We start from the raw sequence: 27025 nt of genomic DNA, 5'->3' as shown, positions 1-27025 counted from the left end.
ATTAGTTCAGTGTTTTAAAGCTCTATATTAGTCACAGAAACAAAGTCTAATTTTTGTTCTCATTTCAGATTACAAGTGGACACCTGAGTCAGCAGGACCTGGAATCCCAGATGAGAGAGCTTATCTACACGGACTCAGATCTTGTTGCCACCCCCATTATTAGCACTCCAAAGGTGCGGAAAGCTCTCTAACAGCTGAGTTGTAGACTTTACTGAGATCTGAAATCTGCATGAGATTTTCATTCAGAATATTATTTACTGTCTAATCTTTCCTGCTTCTCTTGCCTGCTTCCGTTTCATTTGTGCTGCATGTCTGCATTTCCAGCTCCTGCTCTGTCTGCAACCCTTTCCTCTGCCTGCAACCCTTTCCTCTGCCTTCACTTCCACTTCACTGGAGTTCTAAGTTTTCTCCCCTCTGTTTTGAATGAGTCAGCTCCGCCTCTCACTACTGCTTTCTTCCACATGCCACGGAGGGGTTGCCAGCCTCTTGACCTCAGACCTTAGCTCTCAGTCCCATTGTTTCTCCATCTGCACTAATGTGAATCACTCTAAATATTCTAGTCTCTGATGTATTTTGAAGGCAGAAGCAGTCAGAGGGCACAGCTTACCCGGCTGGGCTGGGCAGGCAGATCACACGGAAGCCCTGCCCTCTCACAGGTTGTTAAGACTGCAGGGGAGTCTGGTGGGGAGACACTATGGGAGCTTGAGGAGTCATGGTTCACAATGTACTTCTAAACCACTGTGAGTTTTTTTGCTTCTTGTCTTTTGGAATATAATACTTTATTGCTAGGGCATAATGAGTACTTACTTTAAAAAACAGATGCATTTCTAAGTCCCTGTGTTTTGTCTTGACTTCCAACTCCACAACATACATTCCACTACTTACTCTCTATTTTAATTTTCCTGCTGCTTTTACGTTTTGTTTTTTTTTGTTTTTTGAGACGGAGTCTCGCTCTGTCACCCAGGCTGGAATGCAGTGGCATGATTTTGGCTCACTGCAAGCTCCGCCTCCTGGGTTCACACCATTCTCCTGCCTCAGCCTCCTGAGTAGCTGGGACTACAGGCACCTGCCTCCACACCCAGCTAATTTTTTGTATTTTTAGTAGAGACAGGGTTTCACCATGTTAACCAGGATGGTCTTGATCTCCTGACCTTGTGATCCGTCCACCTCTGCCTCCCAAAGTGCTGGGATCACAGGTGTAAGCCACCGCGCCCGGCCTTCTTTTTCTTTTTTAAATCTCTTTTTCTGTATTAATTCATGACTGTCTTTTCTTATCTCATTGGGAACATTACTGTGGTTTAGACCATAAGGGTTCTTGGATTCATGTTTATTTTCTAGATAGACAACATTTTATATAGATTATTTAGCTATTTTTCATAATGGAGCTAATTCTTTTTGTGAGTTCATATGTCTGGCAGAGTAACTTTATTATGCTGTTGGATGTGCATTGGCGCATTTTCAAAGTGGGCTTTCTAGAACAATTTGTGATATCTTTCCCAGGGGTGTCCAGTCTTTTGGCTTTCCTGGGCCACACTGGAAGAATTGTCTTGCGCCACACATAAAATACACTAATGATAGGTGATGAACTAAAAAACAAACAAACAAAAAAATTGCAGAAAACATCTTACAATGTTTTAAGAAAGTTTATGAATTTGTATTGGGCCACATTCAAAGCCATCTTGGGCCGCATGAAGCCCATGGGCTGCAGGTTGGACAAGCTTGCTTTAGACAATATTCTGTGTTTCTTTTTTTCCTCTTATAACCATATTTGATAGTTTATGGGAAGCCTTAGTCAGTGGAAATTTTTGTGTTTAACTTTAATTTTAAACTGCTTTTAGTCTTAGAGAAAAGGTTAAAAAATAGTTGAGAATTCCTGTATACCTTTTGCCCAGCTGCTCTTAATGTTCACATCTTATAGGCCTATAGTACAGTTAACAACACCTGGGAATTAGCATTGGTATAGTGTTAGTCAGGCGGGATAATCCTTACCTGTTCCTCCTTTTGGAGGGCAGTAGAATGTGGTAGTTGGAGTTGCATGATACTTGATTCATATCTCTGTGTAATGAGGACGTGCAATACCCTGATTGCTCCTTTCTAATTCTTTCTGAAAAAAGAAAAATAAAACATGAGTATAGTGCTGTTAACTAAACTACCACATTTATTTGAATTTTACCAGTTGCCTCTAATGTCCTTTTTTGTTGTTGTTGTTCCAGGATCCCACATTACAGTTAGTTGTTATGCCTCCTTAGTCTCGTACAGTCTGTCATAGTCTTTCATGGTTTTGTCAGAATTTTCTTGTCTTTCATGACCTTGACAGTTTGTCTTTTTTTTTTTTTTTTTTTGAGATGGAGTCTCACTCTGTCACCCAGGCTGGAGTGTAGTGGTGCGATCTCAGCTCACTGCAACCTCTGCCGACCGGGTTCAAGCTATTCTCCTGCCTCAGCCTCCTGAGTAGCTAGGATTACAGGCACCTGCCACTGCACCTGGCTAAGTTTTGTAGTTTTAGTAGAGACGGGATTTTACCATGTTGGCCAGGCTGGTCTTGAACTCCTGACCTCATGATCCACCTACCTAGGCCTCCCAAAGTGCTGGGATTACAGGCGTGAGCCACCACGCCTGGCCTTTGTATATTTTTGTAATACATGTTATAAAACGTATGGCTCAAGTCCTTGACACTTTGAGGAGTAACTGGTTCGGTGTTTTGAAGAATGTCCCTTAATTTAGGTTTGTGTAAGGGTTTCTCATGATTAGAATGTGATTATGAATTTGGATTATGAGATTAGAATGATAATATGCATTTTAGTAACAATACTACAGTAAATACAGTAATGCTGGTTACTTAATTAGTAAAGGTTTTAAAAATATTACATATAGAAGTTTTGCAGAAGTTAAATATAGAAATGATGGTTGCATTTTTAATTAAAAGTCTCAAGATGCAGTATCTGGCTGTCCTAAGCTCATAGATCCAACTACACGGTTTCTTCACATTTCTCAAATAAATTGTGCACTTTCCAATTTATGCTATTATGGCTTCCTTGAATGGTGTCTTCTCTGATATAACCATAAAGTTCTAACCATGCTTCAAGACCTCAACCCACCTTCTACCTCTTCTGTAAACCCGGTCTCAACTCTTATCAAGTAAAGTGCTTGCTGTATTCTCTAAACTACTATTTACAAAAAAAATTCTTTCTGTCCAGGGTTTTATCTGTAGTTATGTCCTGCCTCTTTTGAATTGTGAAATATTTTGTTGTTTATCAAATATTTGTCTCATCTTCCCAACCAGAATGTCAGCTCTCTGAAAATAGGATTGTGTCTTTTATATTTTTGTGTCCCCATTCGCACTTGACATAGAGCCTTACCTTGGCAGGTACCCAGTAGATATTTGTTGAATGACTGAATTTCTAATTAGAGGTAAATTATCTAAAGAGTAAGCCAAGATAGGGTGAATTTTTTCTTTGAAGCTTTATTTTGTTACAGATATCAATTGAAATGATTTTTAAAAATAAATTATCTATATTTGTGTGTTTTAATCTGAAAAGGCATTGTTCTTATTCTTTTTGGTAACAAATTTTACACATTCTTTTTTTGTCCTCATTGATTTATTATCTGATATAAGGGACATATAAGGAGACAGATAATCCATCTTAAAAATTGTCTCAAAAGTTTTTTTTTTTTTTTAACCACAGGTAATGAAACAACCACATCGGTTAAATTTGATGCAAAAATATTGCATCTACCAGCATTTTCAGGTAGGATCATAATGGACTCATCGAACATGTAGACTCTTTGTATACAGATACGAATATGAAATTTATTCACAGATAGAATATTTGTATGTGAATAACTAAATTTATTTTGTCTTGACAATTGGTTATATTCTTGGGGCAGTGTTATGTGAATTGTAAATAATCTGTAATTCATTTGTGCCAGCTGTTGACATTTCTCAGCTGAGTCTGGGCTGCCCTGTCCTCTTGTGGGTGGGGAGGTTCCTATAGATCTGGGCAAGTTTTCCTGTAGAGTGGGTGGGGGGTCTCCTCCCTTCCCTTCATAGAGCTGATTGAATTTCCACCATTTATGGCAGGTGTAGGTGCACAGGGTTGGGGACAACAATGAAGGATTGGGATTCTATTGGTGGGACCAGGACATTTGAGAACGGGACTAGGTGGTTCATGGCTGTGGAGATGGTGTGGGAGTGGAGATACTTAAGGGATAATTATTACATTTCTGTTGAGCTAATGAAAATCTTATTTAGGGTGAAAGTCAGAAATTTTTACATACCTTAAACTGTTTTTTTTTTTGTTTAACAAATTATATTTTAAGCTGTTAAACTCAATTTGGGGAAAATTATTCATTGTGGCTAGAGTAGAATCTATGATTTGAAGTAAATTTAAAATATATTTAGGTTTCAATAAACCAGCTAAGGGTTTATATAAGTCAACTTAATTACCGGTAAAAACAACCGAAAAAACCTGTGGAGAAGGACATTTTTGAAAGACCAAAGTGAGGCAAAATATTAATAGTGCCTTCAGTGCCAAGTAGGTCTATTTATGCAAACTAGAGAAGTATTACTGGGAAATACTATTTCCTTTTTCTTCTTTGAGTTATTTAGGAAATTATATTTACAATTTCTTTTGTCTAAAGATTGCGATCAGCCAAAAATATGTTAATTTTAGGGGGTATCACATTTCCTAGATTTTGCCCTTTTTTTGTATAGGGATTTGGAGGTAGGAATTTCAAGTGATTTTAGCTATCATGTTATCCTCGTTATTTTTTTACAGTAATTTTATTGGAACTTTTTCGTAACTGTGGGATTTGTGCTTTTCTCAATATTTGAGAGTTGATTTATTTATACAAAGGCTCTTTTGTCTTTTACTCCAGTTGTATTGAACTTTGCATTTTGCTCTAGTCTAGGCTGTGGGACAATTCTGCTTTAGACATCCGCTTGGTTTGAAAGCATAGTTTTCCATTGAAGTGGTTAAAAAGTTTCCATGGATAGATAAAGAGATGGGAAATATAGAAGGACAAATAGAAGTAGTGTCATCTTTGGAGTATTTTTGGTTTTGACAGTGTAATGTTTTCTTTGTCCTCATCTTAGCTGTCATAATTCTGTGTTTATTTCTCATGTAATGTTTCCAGCAGTTGTCTTTCTCATCATTCATACTTCTGTTATTTTCTTTCCTTGGCAGTGGATGAGTTATAATTTCTGAACGACCAAGATTGGAATGACTTTTTTGCAACAAGTGTGCTCGCAGATCAACTCCACTGAGAAGAGCTTGGGGACCTCCTGAGCCAAGCTTAATCTCCTTTGTTATTTGTGCGTGGTGGCTGGAGGTGGCCACCAGGCTCCTCCATTCCCTGCTGGTAGGCCTCTGTGACATGACTTATGCATTTAAATTCATGTTTTTATAGAGGCTCAAACAAGTGCTAAAATAGCAATTTGATTTAACTACCGTGAAAAAACTGATTTATCACGATTTTAGGTTTATGAAATTATCCTCTGCTTAATCCTTAGGTCTTAAAATAGATGAGAGTAGATGGTGATTTTGAACTTTTTGTTGTTGTTGTTGTTGTTTGTAATACTCAGATTTCCATTTTATGTTAACTTGTAAGATTTTAAAAAAATATGTAGGCTGAGGCAGGAAAATGGCGTGAACCCCGGGGGGGGCGGAGCCTGCAGTGAGCCGAGATTGTGCCACTGCACTCCAGCCTGGGCGACAGCGAGACTCCGTCTCAAAAAAAAAAAAAAAAAATGTGAAATTGGGCCAGGCGCAGTGCCTCATGCCTGTAATCCCAGCACTTTGGGAGGCTGAGGTGGGTGGATTACCTGAGGTCAGCAGTTCGAAACCAGCCTGGCCAACATGGTGAAACACCGTCTCTACTAAAAATACAAAATTAGCCGGGCGTGGTGGTGCACTCCTGTAATCCCAGCTACTGGGGAGGCTGAGGCAGGAGAATCACTTGAACCTGGGAGCCAGAGGTTGCAGTGAGCCGAGAACGCGCCATTGCACTCCAGCCTGGGCAAAAAGAGCGAAACTCCATCTCAAAAAAAAAAAAAAAAAAATGTGATATCATAAGACCTTTTCCCTTCTCATCAGTGACTGGAGTGAACTGCCCATGTGGAATGGGTTGTCGGTGCTGGTTCCTTTACTGGGTCATCTGGTAACCTGCAAGGTTTCTGCTGTGACATTGAAGGCAGACATCAACCCTCTAAGACATTTTTTTCCTATCCTCTGGGAATATTACGTTTTGGACAGTCTTGGTCCATTGGTAAGCTCATGGGAATTTGTCAGTGTTTTTCTGTTTTTTGTTTCTTTTGGCTCATGTTTAGCATCGATTGGCAGAGTGTTTGGAGTCATCCTCAGAAAGGAATTACGGTGGTTCGGAGGTGTTTTCTATAGTGGGCCCTCATTTGGGAATTGGCCTGAAAAAATTTAAGTTCATTTGCTTCCAGGATAGTATTAAGGTTACCTTTTTCGATAGTTGGTGTGTGTCTATTAGGTAAGGGCAGTCATTTAGAGAATATAAAGTGATAGGAGAAACTGAAAGTACTGTTCTTAGTTTTTATTTTCATCTTATTCATATACAAGTGCCTTTGTAATTTAGTAAATATCATTTGTGTTATACAGCATAAATTTCCTTTTTATAAAGATCTGAGCTGTTAACTTTGCTGTCACATTCTGTGTTTCATGACTTAAATATTTTAATTTTTTCTTTTTTTACATTTAAATTTTTTATTCTCGTTCTAATTGCTAATCCAGCATTTGCGGATAGCTCCAAACTGGGATATGTAAGTAACATTTATATTTTAAAAATTATTTTTCATGACTTTATTAAGTAGTTACAGCATACATACTTATCCAAAGCAGAGTCCTAAATAATTATCATAAATTTTTCTGACATAATGATGACTCTACTCATAGGCAATTTTTATGGGCATTCCAATTATAAATTTTAGAATATTTAAAAATAACCCTTCTCCTAATATACAATTCTGGGATTATCTAAGCTACTCCTGGAAACTTTATTAACTGTTCTTGTTTTTTTATTTTCGTAGAGACAAGGTCTCTCACTATGTTGCCCAGGCTGGTTTCCAACTCCTGGGCTCAAGTGATTCTCCCATCTCTGACTCCCCAAGTGTTAGGATTACAGGAGTGAGCCACTGCGCCAGGCTAACCGTTACTGTTTTGAGTATTGGTTCTAAAATACTTCAACCCTGATCCCTGTGTATTAATTTAGTTACTTCCTCAAAGTTTCCCTTGGCCACCCTTATCTGTCCCTCATGTAGCACGTAGCTTCCCTATGATGTTATTTATAATCTAATGAGATTATGATTTATAAACTCCCGATGGAAGGAAGTGTCCTTGCTTTTTATAGAAGCAACATACCAGGTAGAAAACACCATAGATCAAGTGTTAGAAGGCTCTGGGTTCCGGTTGCCTGTAAGACTTGACCAAATGATTATCTTTTTCTCATTCTCTGTTTCCTGGAGAGGGTGGGTGGAACAAGGAAATGGCATAGGTTTAGGATTCAGACAGACCTGGGTGTGGATCAAAGATCTGCTTTCTGGGCCAATTACTTTAATTGCTGAGCCGCAGTTTCCTCATCTGTAAAATTGGGATGGGGATGAGACAACTACTTCATAGATATTTGGTAATTATTCCACTTTGAATGAGGTAAATATATGAGATACCTTGTATAGTGCCTGATTCTTAGTGGGTGTTTCATTTACAATGGGATTGGGGTTATAGAAGTTGCAGTTATTATCATGAAGCTTGCTTATCTCATGATTGTTAGGACAAGCACATGAAAAAATGGAGGTGAAAGGATTTTGTGAATTGTGGCAGTGGTATAATAATTATTCTTCTATGCTGGTAAAATATGGGTGAAACAATAGGAGTTTAGAAAATGCTTAATAATAAGGGTAGTTCTTATTATACATCTTTTAATGTTACTCTCCCAAAGTAAAATCTGGTAATAGAAAGTAGGATTTAATACTTTGAGCATTTAGTACTTTGAGAAGGCTTATGGTATGCTCATCAAAAATGAATCAATGAAATATTTATTCAAACACTTTTATTTAAAACGTGTTATATCCTTGAATGGGGTGCCCCCTGCTGACATTTTCAAACAGACATTCCAAATCATTTCCAAGTACAGTCATCCCTCTGTATCAGCCTAGAGATTGGTTCTAGTATACCCTTGGATACCAAAATTCGCACATGCTATTTTTCCTCCGCTTTTAAAAATTGAAGTTTGATTGTAAAACTGTTTTAATTTGAATAAAATGATACTGAGGTAGACAAGTTCTCTGGTAGGAATCTTCTTTTATTCTCTTTCTTCATTCAAAGCCACTTCTAGTGAGGTTTTCACTGATCTCAGATTATATTACATTGATAGCATATGATAAAGGGTCCTTAACTTAGTCTGGTAGATAATTATTATTGAAGTATGTATATTTATTCCTTAGTTTTGTTTTGCATATAAAAAATTAGAATCACGTGATATAATTTTATGTTTGTTTTCCCCAGTAACATATATATTATGTATTTTAAATGTTATTAACATTCAAAAATAAAATAATAATTAAGGTAAACTTTTTATATGGTGTAAATATCTGATCGTTATGTTTACTAATTTTGGATAGTATTATAATGTTGGAAACAACATTTTGATGAACATTTTTGAGATTAAGTCTTTGTGCCCGCTTTTTCTTTTTCCCTTTAGGGAAGATTCATAGAATTAGAATAAATTAGAACAAATGGGTAGAAGGCAGTAAATATCTTTGTGACTTCTGAAAAATTGCTGAAATACTCTTAAATAAATTGTATCAATATATAATCCCAGTCAATGTGTTTAAAATGCCTTTTGTTAGAACTTCCAACATTGAGTATTTATCAAATTTTATATCTTTCTATCCTTGCCAATAAACTTTATGAGGTAGGCCGGGCGCGGTGGCTCAAGCCTGTAATCCCAGCACTTTGGGAGGCCGAGGCGGGCGGATCACGAGGTCAGGAGATCGAGACCATCCTGGCTAACATGGTGAAACCCCGTCTCTACTAAAAATACAAAAAATTAGCCGGGCGTGGTGGCAGGCGCCTGTAGTCCCAGCTACTCAGGAGGCTGAGGCAGGAGAATGGCGTGAACCCGGGAGGCAGAGCTTGCAGTGAGCCGAGATTGCGCCACTGCACTCCAGCCTGGGGGACAGAGCAAGACTCCGTCTCAAAAAAAAAAAAAAAACTTTATGAGGTATAATTCATATACAGTAATAGTGTAATACTGTAATTTTTAAAATGTGTTAATTGTAAATTATGCATAATTTAAAATGTTCCATTTTAGCCATTTTTATGCATACAGTGGCATTTAGTTCATTCCCATTGTTGTATAACCATCACCACTATTCATTTCCAGAACTTTTTCACCATCTTAAACAGAGGTTCTTTACCCATTAAACAGCAACTTCCCCTTTCCCTTCCCCAGTCCTGGTGACCTATACTCTACTTATTCTATCTTGGTGAATTTGCTTATGGTGAGTACCTCATATTGCTTCCAAAACATCAAGGGGTTTGATCTAGGTCCTGTTGCTCACAGCACAGAAAGCCAATCATGGAGACGATGAGTGTTGCTAGGGAAGAAGGCTTCAACTGGGTGCTGCAGCTAAGGAGATGGGAGATCAATCTCAAATTTGTCACCTCAACTGACTAAAACCAGGGGTTTATTTAGCAGGGAAGAAATGTAACCATGTATTGGAAAACAGGAGTTAGGGAAGGGTGAGGAAGAGGAGTTGGTCGACAGGAAGCAGGTAGTTGGTTAGGCAATTGTGACAGGTGAGGTGGTCTGGTGTCTTATGGTCCAGATGTGGTGATCTGGTAAGTTTCGGTTCCTTGATAACTATCTGGGAGGCCTGATGGTTTGTGTCTCAAGAAAGGAATTCAGATAAGACAAATGTAACTTTCTCAAGTTTTAAGACTGGGAGGGTCAATTTCTATGTTTATTTTAAAAGACTGTAAGCATCAGTTCTATAGGACAATTGGGCTGGTTTCATTTGCAAGGTTCATCCATGTTGTAACTAACGTGTCAGCATTTCATTCCTTTTTAAGGCTGAATCATATCCCTTTGTATGTATATACCACAGTTTGTTTATTTTTTCATCTGTTGTTGGGCACTGGCTTGTTTATATCTTTTGGCTATTGTGAACAATGCTGCTATGAACATTAGTGTTTTCTGTTTTTGTTTTTTGCTAACAGCTATCCCAATGGGTGTGAAGTAGTATCTCATAGTTTTGATTTGTATTTTGTGACTAGTGATGTTGAACATCTTTTTGTTTGTTTGTTGGCTATTTGGAGAAAGGTCTAATCAAGTCATTTGCCAAGTTTTGTATTGAGTTTTATGTTGTTGAGTTGTAGGTATTTTTTATATATTCTAGATATTAACCCCGTGTCAGATAAATGATTGCAAATATCTTCTCTTGTTACACTGGTTGCTTTTTACTGTGGCAAGTGCCTTTTTGAGATATGAATTTAGGAAGAATTTTTCTATTTTTTAAATAAGAGTTTTATACTTGAATAAGGTAAAGTAAATGCTCATCCATCATTAATTTTTTAATTAAAAACACAGTTTTCCTGTTTCTTTGCTGTAGTTCTCCTCTTGGTTGATTATATTTTGTCATTGGATAGGTTTTTTTGTTGTTTGAGACGGAGTCTCACTCTGTCACCCAGGCTGGAGTGCAGTGGCGCGATCTCAGCTCACTGCAACCTCTGCTTCCTGGGTTCGAGCGATTCTTCTGTGTCAGCCTCCCGAGTAGCTGGGATTACAGGCACCTGCCATCCTGCCTGGCAATTTTTGTATTTTTGTAGAGATGGGGTTTCACTGTGTTGGCCAGATGGTCTTGAACTTCTGACCTCAGGTGATCCACCTGCTTTGGCCTCCCAAAGTGCTGGGATTATAGGTGTGAGCCACCATGCCCGGCTGGTAGATTTTTTGTTTTGCTTTCTTTTGAAGAAGGCCTCTCAGTGGCTTACCTCTGTGCCATGCTTTGGTGTTTGAGCTCTCTTCCCTGTACTAACTGTAGCTCTGTAGGACTTGGGGATCAACCTTACCTGTTTTTCCCCCCTCTTTTGTGTGTCTTGTTTGAGTTAGCATTTCTTTTTATTCCAGGCCTGTAAATTTTACTAGATTGTCTCTAGGAATCTCTTTTACTAATTTGCTTCAGCCTGCCTTCCTGCCATCTCTTTTTACTAATTTGCTTCTGCCTGCCTGCCTTCCTGCCTTCCTCCCTCCCTCCCTCCCTCCCTCCCTCTCTCCCTCCCTCCCTCTCTCCCTTCCTCCCTCCCCTTCTTCCCCTTCCTTCCCCTCTCCCATCCCTCCCTTCCCTTCTTTTCTTTCCATTTATTTTGAGATAGAGTATTGCTCTGTCACCCAGGCTGGAGTGCAGTGGGGTAATCTTGGCTCACTGCAACCTCCACCTCCCGGGTTCAAGTGATTCTCCTGCCTCAGCCTCCTGAGTAGCTGGGATTACAGGTGTGTGCCATCGTGCCCAGCTAATTTTTGTGTTTTCAGTAGAGATTCGTTTTCACCATGTTGGCCAGGCTGGTCTCGAACCCCTGACCTCAAGTGATCCACTTGCCTTGGCCTCCCAAAGTGCTGGGATTACAGGTGTAAGCCACAATGCCTATCCTCTTCACCCCTCCTTTAGCTTTTATATTACTTCTTAGATTTCTTCCTATTTCATCCTTTTTCTGTTCCTGAAACCCCTACAGAATGGGTGTGGGAGTTTGTGTCTCTTGACTCTTTTTTCAAATTTTCTTTTGCTTTCTCACTTTCTCTTGTTTATTGAGATATAATTCACATATTATTAAATTCACCATTTTAATGTGTACAATTCAGTAGGTGTCAGTATATTGAAAGTTGTTCAACCATCGCCACTATCTAAATTCAGAACAGTTTTCTCACCCAGTGAAACCCAGTACCCATTCTTCTCCAACCCCTGGCAACAACTAATCTGCTTCCTGTCGGCTGATTTGCCTATTCTTGACATTTCATATAAATGGAATCATACAGTATGTGGCCTTTTGTGTCTAGCTTCTGTCATTTAGCATAATGTTTCCAAGATTCCTCCATATTGTGGAATGTGTGAGTACTTCATTCTTTTTATAGCTGAGTTATCTTTGTATAGCTAGTCCACATTTTGCTTATGTGGTCTTGATGGACATTTGGGGTTGTTTCCACATTTGGCTATTATGAATAATGGTGCTCTGAACATTTGTCCACAAGGTTTTTTGTGAACATATATGTTTTTATTTCTCCTACAGTAGTGAGATTGTTGGATAAAATGGTAAGTCTGTGTTCAACCTTTTGAAGAACTACCAAACTCTCTTTGTTAAACTTTTATTTTAGGTTCAGGGGTACATATGCAGGTTTGTTGTATAGGTAAACTCATGTTATGGGGGTTTGTTGTATGGATTATTTGGTCAACCAGGCACTAAGCTTAGTAAGGACCAATCGTTATTTTTTCTGATCCTCTCCCTCCTCCCACCCTCCACCCTAAATAGGCCCCAGTGTCGATTGTTCCCTCTTTGTGTCCATGCAAACTTTCTTCTTTTATTGCTCTTCCTTGACTTTGTCTTTGAGCTCCCAAACTTGGTATTTATCCCCACTCATTTTATTATTTAGGATTTCCAGTTAATTTTTTAATTTCAACAATCATATTTGAAAGTTTTTGTTCATTTTCTTTTTCTCTGATTGGTCCTTTTTCCTAGCTGCCTATATTTGGTGTGTACTTTTGAATATGAGGATAAATATTAGGATTATAAAAATTCTCTTCTTGGAGCAGAATTTAGAATTAAATATTGTTATTAATATTTAAGGCTAAACATTAGGATTATATAATATAAGCCTGGAACCTGGACTTTGAAAAAAAGGGAACAAAATTCGGATTATAAACATTCTATCTCTTGAACTTGTAGGTCACTTCTTTTTCATCATGGTCCTGCTTTTTAATGCTGTTTATTTCTCAAATGCCTGGTGATCTCTGGTTCTTAGTTTATATTATGAACAAATGATTAAATTGATTGGTATAGAAGTTGGCAATATGAATTTCCTTTATTCTTGCCTAAGTCTCTTTCTCCAATAGCCTCTCCTTTAAAGAAAGGGCTGGTATGTGGGTAGGTGAGGCCTGTTGACTGGTTGACTTTAATTTGGGATTCCAGCTGGCTGAAGATCAGATAGGCAGGCTGGAGGCCTCTGCAATTGCCAGGGTGGGTTTTTCTTTGTAGTGGAGCTGGCTTTCCTCATATAACCCCTTCCCTGCTTCAGTATCTGGAGGACCACAGTTGCTGCTTCCCACATCCATCCATCCAGTGAGCAAGGTGGATTGCTCACTGTAGGAACAATTTTCCACGTTTACCCAGGAGGCCAGGGCTGCAGGGTTTATTCTGTGTACCAGGGAAGGGAGATGGAAAAGAGACAGGATCTGATTGGCTCAACTGTTCCTTGTACAAGGACACAATTTTTCCTTGTGCAGTTGTTTGATGATTGCCTTGTGGCTCATTCTTTCTGTCTTAGTTTATTCCAAGTCCCTGAGGCTTCCTTGGGAACCTCTGTCTACCTGTGGCTCTTAGACAGGGAATTCCTTTGTTAATTCTGTGTCAGTCTGAATTCTATTTGTGCATGTCTGGCATCTGAGATTTTCTCAAACTTTCTAGTCCACTTTTTTAGCCCTCCTTTTTGTTTCCAATTATCATGTAATAAAAAGAGCTTATATTTTAGAGACTCTAGAGGGTTCAGAAAAGTGAGTGTCGAGTGTTTAGTCTGCAATCATTAAAGACAGAGAATGTCTCATAAGTTTGGATCTGTGTTACTTACATGATTGTGATTTACGGACGCTTTCTTTCTTTCCCTTTCCCTTTTCCTTTTATTTTTTCTTTTGTTTCATTTATTTAATTATTATTATTATTATTATTTTTAGAGACTTACTTTAAAAAAAATAGGGTCTCAGTTTGTGCCCCAGGCTGGAATGGGACTACAGGTACATGCCACCATGCCTGGCTAAATTACAATTTTTTTTTTTTTTTTTGTAGAGACAGAGTCTCACTTTGTTGGCCAGGCTGGTCTTGAACTCCTGGCCTTAGTGATCATTCCATCTTGTCCTCCTAAAGTGCTGGGGAATACAGGTGTGAGCCACTGTACCCGGCCAAAGTTTTCACTTTTTAATATGATGTATAAGGTATATAGAAGTGCTTTATTTATTTATTTATTTGTTTATTTATTTATTTATTACAGGAAGTCTTGCTCTGTTGCCCAGGCTGGAGTGCAGTGGCATGATCTTGGCTCACTGCAACCTCCGCCTCCTGCGTTCAACAATTCTCCTGCCTCAGCCTCCCAAGTAGCTGGGATTACAGGCGCCCACCACCACACCTGGCTAATTTTTGTATTTTTTAGTAGAGATGGTGTTTTACCATGTTGGCCAGGCTGGTTTTGAACTTCTGACATCAAGTGATCCACCTGCCTCAGTCTCCCAAAGTGCTGGGATTACAGGCATGAGCCACTATGCCCGGCAGAAGTGCTTTTAACTCCACAAGAGTTTAGGCTTCTTGGGTTATATTTGCTATTTTTACTTTTCTCCTTTTACTACATCAAAATGAGTCCTTTATAATTTCTGACCTAGGGAATTCTAAAAATTTATCTTTGTAGTCTAATATAAAATCATTTTTAATGTATGCCATGAATGTAGTCAACTATTGATAATAATGTAGTAATAGTAGCTTGCTCATTCAGCACAAATTGTCATGACACAATGGTAATTTCTGCATGTGGATTATCTCCTGATTCTTAAAACAACATGAGGTACATATTATTATTGGTCCTACTTGTTGTGCCTACCAGGCCCATGAAAGATGAGTAATTATCCCAGGGTACTGTCTCCCTCACCTCCAATGGTGGGCCAGAGCTAGGTCCAAGACTGTGAATTCTAGAGTGTTAGACACCATCCTATGCAGACTCCCACTGAGTAATAAGGATGGTCACTGTTTGTAGGGTGTAGAGCTTGATAGATACATCCGTTAGTTTGACTTCATTAGTTTTATTTAGGATGCTTGAATGTGTGAATATATTGATTAATATATTCATTATTGCCTTCTCTCTGTGCTTGGAAGAGAAGAAAATTGAAGTTTACCACTGCTATGGGTTTACTTTGCATGCTTTGTTATTTGGTGTATAAAGATTCACACCTTAGCTCTTTTGTAGGTCATACGGTTTTTAGTTTAAAGGGAATCTTTTTCTGAAGAGTTTAGCCTTGAATTCTACTGAGATTTACATTGGCAATCCTGTTTGCATTTTGTTTGCCTTGTACAGCCATACTTTTATGCACTCCTTTCCTACTAATGTGTTTATTTTGCTTTTGATGTTGATATATTTGTTCAACAAACATTTTTAGATGCCCAAGTGTGCTCCAAGCACTGTCTAGGTTTCACAGTGGTGATGGGGACACAGCCCTGCCTTCATAGATCTTCTGGGCTGGTCAGGGAGACAGATAATAAACAAGTCAATGAATTAATAAGTAACTACAAAATTTTAGTTCTGCTTTAATGTGGTAGCCATTCACTTCATAGGGGTTATTTAAATTAAAAATTAACAGTAGCTTACTCATTCAGCACGTATTGTCAGACACAATGGTACTTTCTGCACATGTATTATATCCTTTGATTCTTTTAACAACATGAGGTATGTATTGTTATCGGTCCTACTTGTTGTGCCTACCAGGCCCATGAAAGATGAGTAATTACCCCAGGGTACTGTCTCCCTCACCCTCAACTGTGGGCGTAATTTTTAAAATAAAAGTTAAGGCCAGATGCAGTGGCTAACGCCTGTAATCCCAGCACTTTGGGAGGCTGAGGTGGGCAGATTAGTTGAGCTCAGGAGCTCAAAACCAGCCTGCACAACATGGTGAAATGCTGTTTTTACTAAAAATACAAAAATTAGCCAGGTGTGTGACACACACCTATAGTCCCAGCTACTTGGGAGGCTGAGTTGGGAGGATTACTTGAGCCCGGGAGGCATTGCAGTTAGCGGAGACTGCGCCACTGCTCTCTAGCTTGGATGATCCTGTCTCCAAAAAAAGAAAAATTTTAATTTAAATAAATATTTTGTTCCTCACTTGCATCTGTCATATTTTATGTGCTTGATAGTCATGTGTCTAGTGGATACTGGATTGAACAGTGCAGCTGTGGGACATTTGTCAGTGCATGAAGGTTTGGTAGACAGTGGTGCCTTAGATGCTGTCATGAAGATGGGTTGGTTCTGAGGTGCAGTGTCAAGTCACTGGGGGCACGTGGAGTGGTGACCTGAGAAAACCTGAATTTTGAGAAGGTACTTGTACTGTGAGGGTGTTGTCTATAGGGCATGTGTTACTTGTATTTAGGATTTTGGTAAAAAAATGACTATTCATAAGCTATTTAAAGTTTCTATTTTAAAAGTATAGGGTTTTTAGGTAGTGTGTTTTCTCTTGTTCTAATAGGAATTGTTTTGGTCATATTAGGGAATATAACTGGCATGTTGATACATTTTTATTTTAGTTGATTAAATCTGGTTGCCCTTATTTACTTTCATAGATTGAAAAATGGTTCAGTGTTTCAAAAGTATTTTGAGCTTGTCTTTGAAAAGAGATAGGCAGGTGCAGTGGCTCAGGCCTGTAATCCCAGCAGTTTGGGAGGCTGAGATGGGAGGATTGTTTGTCAGGAGTTCAAGGCCAGCCTGGGCATCATAACAAGACCCCATCTCTACAAAAAGTAAAAAAATTAGCTGAGCGTGGTGGTGCACGCCTGTAGTCCCAGCTACTTGGGGGGTTGAGGTGGGAGGATGGCTTTTCCAATTATCCTACAGATATTTTTCAAAATGATTACTTTTAAACTATAATCTTATTCGGAGGTGGGATGCTAACTCTACAATTGCCTAGGACTTCTTTAATTTGTATATGTTAAGAAATTTTAATGGGCAATTTAATAAGTGTTGAAATTTCTAAGAATTATTTCTGTATGTTAGAGTTGTGATAATGCAGACCTTTTCCCTGTAGTACTTCCCTGAGTCTGATTTGTTTTCCTCCATGGGTGCCACATAGGTATTTATTTATTTATTTATTTATTTATTTATTTATTTATTTAGAGACAGAGTCTTGCTTTGTCGCCCAGGCTGGAGTGCAGTGACACGATCTCGGCTCACTGCAAGCTCCGCCTCCCGGGTTCACGCCATTCTCCTGCCCTCAGCCTCCTGAGTAGCTGGGACTACAGGTGCTTGCCACCACGCCCAGCTGTGTTTTTTGTATTTTTAGTAGAGACGGCATTTCACTGTGTTAGCCAGGATGGTCTCGATCTCCTGACCTCATGATCCGCCCGCCTCGGCTTCCCAAAGTTCTGGGATTACAGGCATGAGCCGCCACGCCTGGCCACACATAGGTTTACTTTAAGAAGGTAAAAGATAAAAGCTGACTCAGGTACATACTGATTATCCCAGACAACATGCAGACATCACTAAATGAATGCAGTTCTCATCAACTCACCATTTGTTTCAATTAGAAAAAATCTCATCACAACTAATTTTTCTGCATGAAATACCTTTTCAAATCACACTGAATGTGATTTATTAATAGTAATTTATCAAATTCAGTTTTCTGCTGGATACTAAAGGAACACTTCATTAAGACTAGTGTTTATGCAAATAGTACAATATTTTAAAAACTTTTGATTGTAAAAATTTCTTTTAATGCATACAGATATGTTATTGTTCAGATATTTAGCACTTACATAGAAACTCACTGATCTACTAACAAGTAGAAAAGAGACCTTTAGCCAAATGCCTCTGTATTCCGCAATAAAATGATTAATTACTGTTTTGCTCTTTTGTCTGGTTAAGGCTTTTAAAAAATTTTATTTTTCCTTTTACTATTACACCACAACTTGTTTAAATTTTGTTGCTATTGCAGAATTGCAGCAGAGGTTACAGTTCGTGTCTCCCTGTGTATATGAGGGAGAGTTTCTCTGGGCTGTGTAGATGGCCAGAGAATGGGGAGTGTGGGCCTGACCTGTCACATTCAATTTTTGTTTCACAGTCTTATGCTCATTGTTGCATAATGTAACTAGCTGGGGTTAGTTTCCTCAGTACCTACTCTTCAGAGCCTGTTTTCTCTCTGTTTACAGACAGGCCAACGTTGCTTGGGTGATTGGTTTACTGGCTTCACACACAACTGAGCTCCAGGAAAATACACCTGTTGTTGAGGTAATGTCTTTTATGACTGAAATGTGATGAATGACAAGAAATACTGTTGTTGATTCTGTAATTTAGAACATGCAGCTTTCCTTGACCTTCACTTGATTTTTCTTTGTGGGATTGTGGAAATTGTTCTAAAACTGTCACCTCAACAGACCTTTAGGCATAAACACAGCAGCTCATTTACAATGTAGTCCATCATTAAAATGGCACAGCAGAGTTAACAAGGCTTGTGAACTCCACTCATGATTATTTCATTTGTTTTTCAATAAGGCTTTTTTCATTTCCAGTTTTCTTGTAGTCTGTCCAACATTTTGTTACAGCTAATGTATTTGCTAGTTAAATCATAGCTTATAATTCAAAATTCAAATTCTTCTGGCTTTTCACCTTGAATTTAGTGTTTTAGTATAAAAGATTACTTTCTACCTATTCTGTTAATGTATATTACACTTAATTGGTAATAGAGTTTTATCCCTTGAACTGGGAGAGGCTCAAGAGTCAGTGTAGGTGAAAAGAACCACGACTTTTTAGGGGAAATAGCAAGAGATCCTGAAGGAGGTTAAAAAGGGGTAAGGAGAGGGTATTTTATAGAGCTGAAGCTGGTTGTGTGGTATTTGGGGCTTTAAGAGGAATTGGAAAACTTTCTATGTCTGTGTTGTCCACTATAGTAGCCAACTGGTATTTGGAGCCTGAAGAGGAATTGGAAACTTTTCTCTCTGTGCTGTTCACTGCAGTAGCCAATTGCTGGGATAGTATCCCAGCTGTCCTTACAGTGTCTGAGTGGAGATTAATTTAATTTCACTGTGTTTCCCTTGTTTACAATTCCATCTCTATTTCCTGCAAACTGTAGGATATCTGAGCTACTAGTAAAATGCCACTAAGTCTAATTTTTTCCTTTTTGGTGGGGGCCTAAAATAAATGAATTGTGACCTATATGATTACCGATGGTACCCAACTTTGTTCTCAGAAATGTGTCGAGTAGATTTTTATCTAAAAGATAAGAGCATATAGGGCAGTATTACCAGGAAGGTAAGAAGGCTTAGAATCTCAAAAATGGTTCCTTCTGATGGCTCAGAGCAAAAGGTCTCCAGTGAGATGGAGTAGCTGTAGGAGATGGGAGAGAACATAAAGTCCAAGACAAAGTCCCAAGATTTTAGGGGATATTCCTGCATCGTCAGAGCTGGCATTTGTTGCTCAGGAGCTGTGAAGAAAGAGCCTCTGAATATGTAAAATATGACTGTTGAATTAAATGATTCAGTAGTTGCAGTAGTAAGTAGGGTGGATAATTTAGGAAGCTGTTAGTGAATTTGAAGATCAGTTGGATGAATTCTCTTAGGATTCAGAAACAAAGAGGATAAAGATTATGAACTAAAGAGGCATGAATGATAGTTTCAGATTTGTTGCACTATCCAGTATAGTAGCCACCAGCCACTGTAGCTATTGAGCGCTTCAAGAACAGCTAGTCTGAATTGTGATGACCAACTTAAGAAAAGAATACTATGGGTACCCTGTAATTTCCAAACCCCATTGTTCTACTTGATCTTTTTCACAGCATATATCACCACCTGGCATTTTATGTATTTTTTTCTCTTTCCACACTAGACTACAAGCTCCATTGGAACAGGGATTGTGAACTGTCTTTTTCAACACTCCACCCCAGTGCCTAGACAGTGTCTTGTGTATATCTAGATACTGACAAATATTTCAAAATAAGCGAATAAAAGTGTATCAGTATGCTTGGGACTCCCTGTAGCAGGGCCTGGAAGATGGTATGTTTTGCTGCTGCAGGAATTCTCAAGGGACTGGGCAGAGGGCATGTGAAGTAACCTGGGACCTGCTGGTCACCCTAGGTGATGTGCTGCCCTCATTCTACTGGTACTTGCTGTTGGGGCTGCTGCACTCCCACTTGGAGAGTTTGGCCCTGCAATTCCTGAACCATATTTGTTACCTGTACTCACTCAGGTTAAGTTCTGTGGCCAGTTTGTATTTTCAAAGTATTTCTCCTACTCCAGTTGTTGTACTTTGTCGACGTTGTATTATTCCTGGTCCTGCCTCAACTGAGAGGAAAGTGTGGGTGTTAATTCCGGAGGGTCTTGTATCTTTTATTCCGGTACTATTCTCTTCATGGATGTTTGCTGATGCTTTATTAATTTGAAATGCAAGAACTTAGGGAAAATCATACTTATTTCATTTAAAAAAATGGTGCATACCGAACTATCTGGTGGACTCTTTTGTATTACACACATTGTATTGCGAACTACATTTGGTTGGATAGTAGGGAGCTTATATAATAACTTGAAATTGAGCCAGGTGCTCCTTTGTGATGCCATCTTAATTTTGTTATTTCTCAACACCTTTTAGTTCTTTAGTTCACTACTTTTAATGGCAAAAACTGTAATTACTTTTGCACCAACCTAATTCTTGCTGGAGCAATTGGCTGTGATAATTTAAATAGCCACTAGAGGTCATTCAGGCACTAGAAAAAAAGTTGTGCAAGTTTTAAGAATTTGTTGCAACTTCCAGAAGCAGGATCTGTGGAGGCTGAGCTGGTACATGGTCCCATGTTTCATCTTTTTCCTGGTTTTTTAGACGTTTCTGCTACAGGATGTGTGGCTCCATTCCATTGGTGATTTTTACTATTTGAAAGGAATCAGATGGATGAAAACCACTATAGCCTCTCCAGAAAAATGCAGTTAGCACCAAGCACGTGATTTCAGGGTATCTGAGAACCCTGTGGAGTCCACTGGTAAATCTTTGGTTCATAACTCCTGAGACCAGGTTTCTGTAAAACTCAAAGTTGGGTGCTTGTAGATAATTTTTCAGTAATCAGTAACAAAATTTCAAGTGTAAGATAAATCCTGAATTCTCTATTAGGTTTACTATCAGTGAACAAGAAAAATTGTGGTTGAAGATCCTATAAGCACTTTATTTTAGTTTTTATTTTACTTATTTATTCATTTAGTTTTTGAGACAGAGTCTCGCTCTGTTGCCCAGGCTGTAGTGCAGTGGTGTGATCTTGGCTCGCTGCAACCTCTGCTTCCCGGGTTCAAGAGATTCTCAGCCTTAGCTTCATGAGTAGCTGGGACTGCAGGCTCATGCCACCATGTCCCACTGATTTTTGTATTTTTACTAGAGATAGGTTTTCACCATGTTGGCCAGGCTGGTCTTGAACCCCTGGCCTCGAGTGATCCACTTGCCTCGGCCTCCCAAAGTGCTGGGATTACAGGTGTGAGCCACTGCACCTGGCCCCTATAAGCATTTTAAAGGCATAGAACCTCATTTTATTACTCACCTTTGTACCCCACAGTGCTGAGCCAGCAAAGTAATGTGTATTTCAGGCACTCAGTCAATGCTGAAGGGTTTAATAAATGATTAAAAGAATGTTAGAAGAGTATGATGGTGTAATTTGTTACAAAGAGAAAGAAAAACTGGAGCAAAAATCTATTTTACTGTCCTTGTAATATAATTTAAGTCTCTTTCATCTTATTCTCTCATCACAGCTACAGAAAATAACTGGTCATGATCTCCTTTATGCATTTAGAAGCCTTTATTGGCATCTGTATCTTTTTCACAGAAAAATATAACTATCTGAAGCTTATTTTCCTAGATAACACATTTACCACTGTGTATTCATTGTGGTTTCTATATGTAATAATTTAAATAAATATTTCTGTTATTAAGCCAATATATTTAGTGTGAAGCATGCGGTGGATATATTTTAGGAAATTTAATACAGACTCATCAAATGCAATAACTGAAAGGAATTTTTTTTTTTTTTTTTTTTTGGTGACTAAGTCTCACTCTGTCAGCCAGACTGGAGTGCAGTGGCGCGATCTTGGCTCACTGCAACCTCCGTCACCCGGGTTCAAGAAATTCTCCTGCCTCAGCCTCCTGAGTAGCCGGGATTACAGGCATGCACTGCCATACCCAGCTAATTTTTTTTGTATTTTTAGTAGAGACAGTGTTTCACCATGTTGGCCAAGCTGGTCTCGAACTCTTGACCTCAAATAATCCACCCATTTCAGCCTCCCAGAGTGCTGGGATTACAGGCATGAGCCACCACGTCCGGCCAAAAGGAATATTAACAGACATTTAAGTTAACGCATTCATTAAATTTCTTTATTATCGGTTGGGCATGGTGACTCACGGGTGTAATCCCAGTACTTTGGGAGGCTGAGGTGGGAGGATAACTTGAACCTAGGAGTTTGAGACCAGCCTGGGCAACATAAAGAGATCCTGTCTCTAGAAAAAATAGAAACAGTCTGGCGTGGTCGTGCGTATCTGTGGTCCCAGCTACTCAGGAGGCTGAGACATGACCCTGGGAGGTTGAGGCTGCAGTGGGCTATTATCATGCTACTGCACTCCAGCTGGGTAACAGAGCAAGAGCCTGTCTCAAAATCTTTTTTTATTATTATGGAAAATTTCAACATATATAGAAGTAGAGAGACTAGAATAATGAGGTAGCATCATTCGCTTCCAGCAATCATCAACACTGGCTAATCTTGTTTCATCTATGTCTCCTGCTTTCATTCTCCCTCTCCCTTTTTCTCCCCCTCTCTCTCTCACTGGAGTATTTTAAATAAAATAATATCATTTTATTAGCAAATATATTTTGCTAACAGAAAAAGATTAGAAAAATATATAACCACAATTTCATTATCACTCCCAATACATTCAACAGTAGTCCCTGAATATCATCTAATACCCAGTTAGTGTTCAGATTTTCCTGATGGTTTCATACATGTCATTTTGTAATTTTTCTTTGAGCCAGGATTGTGTTTAGATAATGTGACCCTTAAGTCTCTTAATTCCTGATCTCTTTTTTTAGTGTCATTTATTTGTTACAAATTGTCCCTTGGCCCAAATGGGAACATCAGAAGCTTTATTGCACCCTTTTGGTGTTATTTAATAGAGTCCTTTATCACCTGCCTTTCCTTTCTTGCATGTGGCTGCTTATATGTGGATCCTTGGTTCAGTGTTTTTTTGGGGGGATGGCTTAGGGAAATAGGAATTTTTCATAGTTGGTGCTGTATTTTTCCTATTGCTTCATAGAAAGTGAGACAACTAAGCATTATATGCCTCTATTAGAGGGGTTAAAGTTGATCACTGGAGTCAGATGTTGTTAGCCTTCTTATAAATATTCTCATCTCACTCTTTGTTTTCTTCATACCCTCATCTGTGAGCCAGGAACTCATCCCTCTTTTATTTAATGGTTTTAACATCGATCGATTATTGTCTACATGTAATAATCCTTTAGATTTAGAGATGCAAAATGATAATTTTCTTATTCTGTAATTTCCTATTTGTAGTTGGAAGTTTTCTTACAGAAGAGCTTTCCCTGATCAACTATTTGGTTATCCTAAAACAGAATTTGTTTCTCAAGGCAGGATAAATGCTTGATTGTTTCTCTTCATAGGTCAGTTTTCAGAATAAAGAGTTGGTACCATAGAAATCTCCATAAATGTCCAGTGAGTTGGTACCTTAGAAATCTCCATAAATATCCAGTGAAATTGATTTTATATTCTTAAGAACTTATAGATGTATATATGTATATGTATATCATCTAGTCCTTTGCAGTCGTTAGTCTTTTTGATGCTTAAATTGTTTCATCTCCATCCAGTGGGAGCCATTCAAGTTTGCGCCTTTCTCCCTTTGACATGAGCCTACTCCTGTCTCTGATAGCTTGCTGGCTTCTCGGCAGTGAGCTTTCACAGGCTTGTTTTGGGAATAGTCAGCCCCTAGTTTTGAAACCACTTCTATAAGGAATCTCATTTACTTTTTGTTAGAAGATATAGTTAGAGAACGCAGTCTGGCTTCTCAAGGATTTTTTTTTTTTCTTGTAGAGCTTTTCAGAGGTCAGATCTGGGTACTACTGTTTCTTAAAAAGAGAAAAATTCTGAGTTTATTGATACCTTTCCGATTCAGATTTTTTTATTGAGATGGAGTTTCGCTCTTGTTGCCCAGGCTGGAGTGCAATGGCGTGATCTCGGCTCACCGCAACCTCTGCCTCCCCGGTTGAAGTGATTCTTCTGCCTCAGCCTCTCGAGTAGCTGGGATTGTAGGCATGCACCATCATGCCTGACTAATTTTGTATTTTTAGTAGAGACAGGGTTTCACCACGTTGGCCCAACTGATCTCAAACTCCTGACCTCATGTGATCCGCCCACCTTGGGCTCCCAAAGTTCTGGGATTACAGGTATGAGCCACTGCACCTTGCCCCAATTCAGATTTAAAATTCGTTTTTACCTCTTGATTTACAATTTTTATTTTTCTTCTTATAAGCTAAAAATCCTGACTGGGCGCAGTGGCTCATGCCTGTAATTCCAGCACTTTGGGAGCCGAGGCAGGTGGATCACTTGAGTTCAGGAGTTTGAGACCAGCCTGGCCAACATGGCAAAATCCCATCTTTACTAAAAATATAAAAATTAGCTGAGCATGGTGGTGCACACCTGTAATCCTGGCTACTCCGGAGGCTGGGGCACGGGAATTGCTTGAACCCAGGAGGCAGAGGCTACTGGGATCACACCACTGCATTCCAGCCTTGGCAACAGAGTGAGACTGTGTCTCAAAAAAAAAAAAAAAAGAAAGAAAAATCTTGACCATTAATAACATTAACATAATGATCTTTTTTTTTTTAGCTTAAAGTTTAGAATAGCTTAAAAATAGTAGTACACGTATTGTTACTAACAACAAAACTACAAAGTACATTGTAAGTACTTTTTTTCCCTGGTGATATAACCCACTGGATGATATATACAGTCAAAACACTGAGTTTTAAAATCAATTTAAATAATTATTCACTTCGTACTTTTGTCACCAGTATGATATATAGTTATATATGTTTCCATTTTTTTTTAGATATTTAGAGATGACTTTGTACTTTCTTTCTGGTTTGAAAATTATAATCCTTTTTTATTGAAGTGTTAGAAATATACAGAAATATGTACAAAAGGTAAATGTACTGCTTAATCAATTATTGCCAAGTGTGAAAACCCAAGAAACTGCCACTGGGTCAAGAAACAGAACATTGAGTAGGATGTTGCCAGCATACCTAGGGACCCTCTTATGCCCTTCCCGATCACTGTTCTCTCCATTTGCGCCAAAGGAAGTTACCATAACTTCCAACTCTATGATGATTTTGCCTGCTTTTGAATTTTATTTAAATTGAGTCCTATGATACGTATACTTTGGTATCTGGCTTCTTTTATTTCATATTATGTTTATGGAATCATCCTTGTTGCAGGTACCTGTGGTTCATTTTTAGTACATGAGTATACTACATCACTGGCGATGGGCATTTGGATTGTTTTCTGTATTTGGCCGTTATAAACCTTGCAAACACATTTTGATGCACTTGCGCAAGCTCTCTGTTGGGTATGTGTGGGAATAAAATTGGTAGATTATAGGGTGTGTGTGTATTCAACTTTAGGGGGTAATCTAAACTGTTTTCCAAAAAGGTTGTAGAAGTTAAAATGCTTTGACTAATGAAAGAATGCTCAGTGCTCTGTATTCTCATTAATACTTGGCGTTGGCATAAAATCATGTTAAATAAGTATTTACCAGTTTCCTCTTTGTTTTTAACATTAATGGTTATTGAGTTTGGTATGGCATCTGAAGATATGAGTATAGAATTTTTCTTCCTATCTCTATTAATAGGTGGATTATATTAATGGAATTCCTAAAAATAAATCACCTTTGCATCTTCAGAAGAAACAACTTGGTGCTCTCTATAATTCACTTTTGGAGTCTCTTTCCTAATTTTTTTTCTAGAATTATTCCTCTGTTTTCTCTTGCCACATTACATTGACTCGCTGTTTGTCCTGTAGAATGTTCCACATTGCAGATTTGTCTGCTTGCTTTTTCTTGGTATTGCTAACTTATTCCTCTAGTCCACACATTCCCTATAAACTGTAAGTTAGGTCTGGAAGCTTCATTAGATTCAGGTTAAACCTTTTTTTTTTTTTTTTGGTAAGAACGTATCATAGGTGATATTGGGTACTTCATATTTCAATTCATCAGGAGGCATGCAGTGTCAGGTTTTATTAGTTGTGCCTACTTTGACCATTTGATTAAAGTGGTGCTGCCAGAGAGCTCCATTGTAAAGGTACATCTTTTCCTTTGCAGTGCCACTTTACCTTTCATGTGATGTATGCAGTAAGAACATAATATTAAAAATCATGTAGATTATAACTGCTGTTTTAACATTTTTCTAAAATAAAACATACAATTTTAGTTCAGGAAATGTTAATCATTATATTGTCATTAATCGCCATTGCATTTTCTCTTTATTTTCTCTTTATTTTCAACAGATTATTAATATTTTTATTTTTGAGATGGAGTCTCATTGTGTTGTTCAGGCTGGACTACAATGGCACAATCATAGCTCGCTACTTGGGCTTAAGCCATCTTCCCACCTCAGCCTCCTAAGTAGCTAGTACTACAGGTGTGTGCCACCATGCCCAGCTGTTTTTGTTTGTTTTTTTTGTAGAGATGTAGTCTTCCTATGTGGCCCAGGCTGGTCTTTTTAGTTTTAAAAAAATCATTTTAGCCAAGCTTTATTGAATGCTTACTGTGTACCAGGTGCCAGGCTGGTCTTAAAACTCCCAGGTTCAAGTGATCCATCCATCTCAGACTCCCAAAGTGTTGGGATTACAGGCATGAGCCATCATACCTGGCCTCAACAGATGATTAATTCACTATCACCATGATTGTTTTTGAAATTAATCTAATTTAATTTTTGTTTTTTGAGGTAGGGTCTTGCTCTGTTGCC

General features: G+C 38.5%; 1 long non-coding RNA gene and 1 other non-coding gene across 2 annotated transcripts; both read left to right on the top strand.

The window, feature by feature from the left end:
- Positions 1-115: 115 nt before the first annotated feature.
- LOC134735591 (uncharacterized) lies at positions 116-25968 on the top strand. Its single transcript, XR_010118819.1, has 5 exons — positions 116-173; positions 3687-3749; positions 5187-5361; positions 18186-18264; positions 19858-25968. It is a non-coding gene; the product is annotated as an uncharacterized lncRNA (long non-coding RNA).
- LOC129472758 (U8 small nucleolar RNA) lies at positions 1967-2099 on the top strand. Its single transcript, XR_008654041.1, has one exon. It is a non-coding gene; the product is annotated as a U8 small nucleolar RNA (small nucleolar RNA).
- Positions 25969-27025: the final 1057 nt, after the last annotated feature.

Source organism: Symphalangus syndactylus, chromosome 22, assembly GCF_028878055.3.
Source record: "Symphalangus syndactylus isolate Jambi chromosome 22, NHGRI_mSymSyn1-v2.1_pri, whole genome shotgun sequence".
Taxonomy (NCBI): domain Eukaryota; kingdom Metazoa; phylum Chordata; class Mammalia; order Primates; family Hylobatidae; genus Symphalangus; species Symphalangus syndactylus.
Note: the sequence above shows the minus strand (reverse complement) of the source record. Positions and strands in the feature narration are given on the sequence as shown.